The sequence below is a fragment of the Mauremys reevesii genome, linkage group 8 (genome assembly GCF_016161935.1).
Source record: "Mauremys reevesii isolate NIE-2019 linkage group 8, ASM1616193v1, whole genome shotgun sequence".
Taxonomy (NCBI): domain Eukaryota; kingdom Metazoa; phylum Chordata; order Testudines; family Geoemydidae; genus Mauremys; species Mauremys reevesii.
Genome location: NC_052630.1, coordinates 42,109,562 through 42,115,561, shown reverse-complemented (window position 1 = coordinate 42,115,561; position 6,000 = coordinate 42,109,562).

Here is a 6,000-nt window from a genome sequence, read left to right as displayed (position 1 = left end):
AGCTTTCTCCACATCCTCTGTCACTAGGTTCCCTCCCTCATTCAGCAAGGGGCCCACACTTTCCTTGACTTTCTTCTTGTTGCTAACATATCTGAAGAAACCCTTTTTGTTACTCCTAACATCTCTGGCTAGCTGCAACTCCAAGTGTGATTTGGCCTTCCTAATTTCACTCCTGCATGCCTGAGCAATACTTTTATACTCCTCCCTGGTTATTTGTCCAATCTTCCACTTCTTGTAAGCTGTTTTTTTTGTGTTTAAGACGAGCAAGGATTTCACTGTTAAGCCAAGCTGGTCGCCTGCAGTATTTACTTTTCTTCCTACACATCGGGATGGTTTGTTCCTGCAACCTCAATAAGGATTCTTTAAAATACAGCCAGCTTTCCTCTACTCCTTTCCCCGTCATGTTATTCTCCCAGGGGACTTTGCCTATCAGTTCCCTGAGGGAGTCGAAGTCTGCTCTTCTGAAGTCCAGGGTCTCTGTTCTACTGCTCTCCTTTCTTCCTTGTGTCAGGATCCTGAACTCGACTGAAAGTTACTAGTGACCCCCCTTAACAACTAGCAGGGGGCCAGTAGGGGGAAGCAGAAGCCTCACGTAACACAGTGACCTGAACTTTTTAACTATCTTTTCTCTTCTGCCTCAAAGCAGAGAAATCTTGCTCCAAGCCAGTTTGCACTGACCAGATAACGGTTTCACGGGGTCTGGCAACCACCAATGAAGTGTTAACACGGCATGGTCTTTGTCTGAAAGTGTATAAAAAGCTTGTGAAACTTGTGTGCAGCAGAGTTCTTTGTACCTGAGTACAGATTTCTCCTTTTTTCTGCAGAATAAAGCAATCTTTCCTTATCCCTGTCAGGCTGTTATTGGCTCTCAGCTAGACGGACCCGAAATTTCGGTAACAAGCTGAAGACATTTTAAGGTATAGGGGCCTAAATGAGGAGTGTGCTTTGAGGACTCTGGCAGACTGTACCAGCAAGCTAGCCAGGCCCAGATTTGCCAGTTCTATGGACTTTCATCATAGTCTGCAAGATTTTTGGCCCTGCCTATGGAGAAAATCCAGTAAGGATTGACAACAGTACTGACAAGTCATGACCTAGATCTCCCAGCCACAGGGCTGTAGGCCAAGCACTGGAAGCCATAATTGAGGCAGGACAAGTGGAGTATTCTTGAATAACTTCACAGCTTCTTACAGGGGGAAGGCCAAGTGCAAGCAGTCAGCCCTGACTGGGGGCAACTTTCCTGGTGTCATAAAATTATAATGATTAGAGATGGGGGGGGGAGTCTATTAGGTCTCATCCAGTCCATCTCCCAGAAACCACTGCTCCTTCTAGGACAAATTCTCCAGTCTGGTGTTAAGATTACCAAACAATAGAGCTGCAGCCAGGTCTCTTGGGGAGTGACTGCACATCCTAATACACTTCACTGTCAGGAGATTATCCACTGTATTCATGCTGCATTTTCCTTTTCTTACGTTTCCTTCCTGGCTTCCTCACAGTTCTGTAATTATGCTACAGGTCAGGGTCAGGCGGCCATTCCCTGTCCAGGTGGGCTAAGTATTCCTGGGTAACTCACAGCGTGTTCTTAGGCTGCAGACTGCGATAAGGCAGCCATTCCCTACTGGGGTGGGCTGGTTATTCTTGAGTACCTCCCAGTATGTCACTGGTTTGCAGGCCGATTGCTGGCAGCAATAGCCTGAGCATTCTGGAATTAGCTAGACCGATACATTATTAATTTACAGTTCAAAAATATAAATACACAGATTATGTAAAAAGAAATAAATAAAATGTATTTTAAATCAAGAAGAGGCATAATCTGACCCTGAGGGTCTACCAAGCAGTTGTTGGATTCTCTTGATGACAGTCCTATGGGTAAATCCATGCCAAATAGGAAAGTGGCGACCTCCACATTACCTACACAAAAGCTTCACTTCAAAATTAAACGTGCTTGATGTGCAGAAGCCCACATTAATCGGCAGCAGATCTGATGTGATGCCAGCAGAGAGATGCTGAGTTCAGCGGGAAATATCTCTGCCACTGTATCTAACGGATAATACTGCAGTTGTCTGGCTACAGGTGCCTGAATTTAATTAGGTATTTCTGCATGATGATAATTTTAATTAAGTGCAACCAGTTGCCTTTGCTGGATGCGTGAGTCCCTGCGTATCTGAAATTTCCAGGCAAGCTTTCATTTCAGCCCCACCGCTCATTTATTTCCCAACTCCTCAGTTAATTTCCTCTTCTTTGTAAGTAGTTAATTTAAATTAAAAGTGATTTTCTCCAGGTACGTCACAAAGAATTCTCTTCCTAAAGCACATGCCAGGGCTTCTGAGATAGGAATTAGGGTAAGAAATAACACAGGTCCAGGAATGGGTTTATCTGTGTCTGCATGCAGTGCCCAGCACTATGGGACACTGACCCTTTGAGGACCCCTCTATGCTACCATTAAATAATAATATTAACAAGGGAGGCTGGGAAAACGACTTTCCATGTAAGATAACATACCTCAATGAGACCGCTAGAATTCTAAACCTGGCTGTATTTTTACAGGACATTAAGAAGTGGCAGACTACCTGCACCCACTCAATCCAGATTGAGAGTAGCAGATTATGAGCCAGTTTATAGGGAAATCATTAATTATATAAGTGTTGGGGCATTAAGGATCCACAGTGATGAGTGTGTAAGATTTTTGAGAGTCATTAGATAGAACTGTTGCAGATGGTCTTCCTATTTTTGCTCATTGTAACATATAGGAACTTGAAGAAATTCCTGTGGTCAGATGTGATAAATTTATTTTAGTTGCTGAACTTGTTTCTTGCCTGAATATCTTTGTTCAAGAATCTTTCAGCCCACACTTTAAACCCACACATGCTTCAAAGTGTTTTAAGTGTGGACACAGCCTAAGGATGGCATTGGCTAGCATTCTGGAGTTTGCTGGAGTTCAAAACAAATTTGTAAAGTATGAATCTTCCCAAGGAACAGGAGAAATTGAAGCAACCTTAAGGCTCCTTTTCAGGAGTCTCCTGACATTCAAAAATGAGGCAAAAAATTGCCCTTATACTTTAAACACAATCTGAGAGAAAAGTAGAGGTTTTTGTAGCACTTGGAGATGGAGAGGAAAGCTGAAGCAGAGCAAAAAGCTGAGGGCACTATGGAGGCACTGGTCCTAGCTCAGTGTTTATGAGTTAAGTTTTGCCCTGAAAGCATGGAGTCAAGCTTTCTATTTTGATGAAAAATAAAATGTGTCCTCCTCAAACTTACAGCACTTAGTCTTTCAGTACAGAATGAATTTTCAGAGACTTTACAAGTAAATCTGTTAATTAGTTTAGGGCTTAAAATTAGTTGTAAAGTGGAACTTTTAAGAGATTTATCACTCAGTGTCAAAATATTCTTTGTCCTGAATGTCCTCAGTGACAGAATGGCATAGGCTCTCTGAACTTTCCCTGTAGTTAAACCCATTGAACTCTTGTGCATAAACTCCATTTGCAGAAATTACGTTGCAATTAAGCTAAATTATTAATAGTTGTTGAACCTAATTTATGATTCTAGACTAAGAGAGAGAGCCAGGTCAATTGCGCCGGTCACTCTTAAGTGGCACAGTAGCAGGGACCTACCTGATCTGGCTTTGGGCCCATCTGCTGCCTCAGTCCCCCTCTCTCAGATGAGGAGCTACTGGCTTCCAGCACTTCTTAACTCACTGAGTTGCCTTAGCCCTCCATTTAAGACATGAAAGTCCACCCCCTCCAGAGTTATCAAAGTCCTAGGAAAGATCAAAAATCAGTATTTCACCCGACTCTGGCTGGGCCCAGCCCTTCCTTCAAGGGTCTCGCCTGTTCGCCAGCTATCCTTACTTTCAGCCCTTCTGGGTCCCAGTCACACCCCTCCTCCCCACTCCTTATTGGTGGAGGGGGGGGGGTGCTGCCCGCCTCAAATGGTGACACCATAGGGGGAATCCACACCCACTTGCCACTATGTGTTCCTGCAATGGGGCCCTTAACAAGTAGGCTGTCCATCTCCAATAACACTGCTCTACAGGCAAAATGCTTCTGAAATAAATGTAGTCCAACTTTACTAATTCTGGGTCACTGAGAACGAAAATGATGCTTAAAATTGTTGATTGGCTCTAGTTTTCAAGATATGCTATTCGGTCAGTATATACGACCCTTGACTTGGGAATAGCGGAGGATAAGTGAGTTATAAAGGGAAGGGATCTCAATTTAAACCAGAAATGACTAAAATACATCTTTGACTGGATCTATGAATAAATCTATGACTGGGTTTGGACAGTACTTGCTTTTTAGGCAAAACAATGAATGATGCAATCTGAAGCTGGTATTGCATCATACATGATATGAATTGCATCATGTTATTCCTAGAAGTCATGGATGATGCAATCACAACAAAGCTTACATCACTCTGCTGAACAAATTGCCCTATATCAGCTCTAGAAATCATACAGTGTTGTGCTCTCTTATTTGTCAGTGTTTGATTTTGCAAAGGGACACATTTCTGTTTAGCCAAAGTGAGCAGAGATGCCTCGTACTTGTGTGAACAGTGCAGATAACTTCTGCTTTGTTTGTGGTGAAGTGACTTTTGCATCACAAAAGTGCAGTGTAACCACTATGGTTAAGAAAGCCTATCACCTTTATTTTGGCCGCAAAACTGGAGATCAGGACAAGAGGTGGGCCCCACACATATGCTGCAACACTTGTGCAACAAATCTTCACCAGTGGTTGAACAGGAAAAGGAAATCTATGCCTTTTGCAGTGCCAATGATTTGGAGAGAGCCAACAGATCATACCAGCAATTGTTACTTCTGCATGGTGCCTCCAGTTGGGAAAGGTGTGTCAAAGAAGAAAAAGTGGACTGTGCATTATCCAAACATTCCATCAGCTATACGCCCAGTACCCCACAGAGAAGGACTGCCGGTTCCTGATGCACCAGAATCATTCTCACTTGAGTCAGACGAGGAAGAGGATGAAACTTCTGGTCCTGAACCATCAATGTCACAGGACCCACATTTTCTCCCATCCTCCTCCTCTGAACCACACCTCATAACACAAGGTGAACTGAATGACCTTGTCAGGGATTTGGAACTACCCAAGAGTAAAGCAGAGCTGTTGGGCTCCAGACTACAGCAGTGGAATCTCCTGGCAGGTGATGTCAGGGTTTACATGTTCTGTGACCGTCAAAAGGATCTTGTCCCATTCTTCTTCATGGAAGGTGATCTTGTAGCCTGCAACAACATCGATGGTGTGATGGCAGCCCTCAACATCGTTCACGATCCAGATGAGTGGAGACTGTTCATTGATTCATCAAAGATGAGTCTTAAAGCTGTTTTACTGCATAATGGCAATGTTTTGCCATCAATTCCAGTTGGTCATGCAGTCCATATGAAGGAAACCTATGACAACATGAAACAACTTTTGAGGTGCATAAACTATGACCAACATCAGTGGCAGCTTTGTGGCGATTTGAAGGTTGTTGCTCTCTTGCTTGGTCTGCAGACTGGATACACAAAGTACTGCTGTTTTCTCTGCGAAGGGGATAGTCGTGCAAGAGATTCCCACTACATCAAGAAAGATTGGCCACTCCGACAGTCATTGGAGCCTGGGAGGAAAAGTGTTCAGCATCCACCACTTGTTGAATCAAGGAAGATTTTGTTACCACCCTTACACATCAAGCTGGGTCTGATGAAGAACTTTGTCAAGGCCATTGACAAAACACAAGCAGCTTTCAAGTACCTCCGTGGAAAATTTCCAAGGTTAAGTGAAGCTAAGATAAAGGAAGGTATCTTTGTTGGTCCTCAGATTCGTGAACTTCTTCGAGATGATTCATTTGACCATGCACTGCGTGGCAACGAAAAGACGGCATGGAAAGCCTTCCAGTTAGTGGCAATAAATTTTCTCAGAAACAACAAGACAGACAACTACAGGTTGTTGGTGGAAAACCTCCTCAAGGGATACAAAAGCCTTGGTTGCAACATGTCACTAAAGATACATTTTT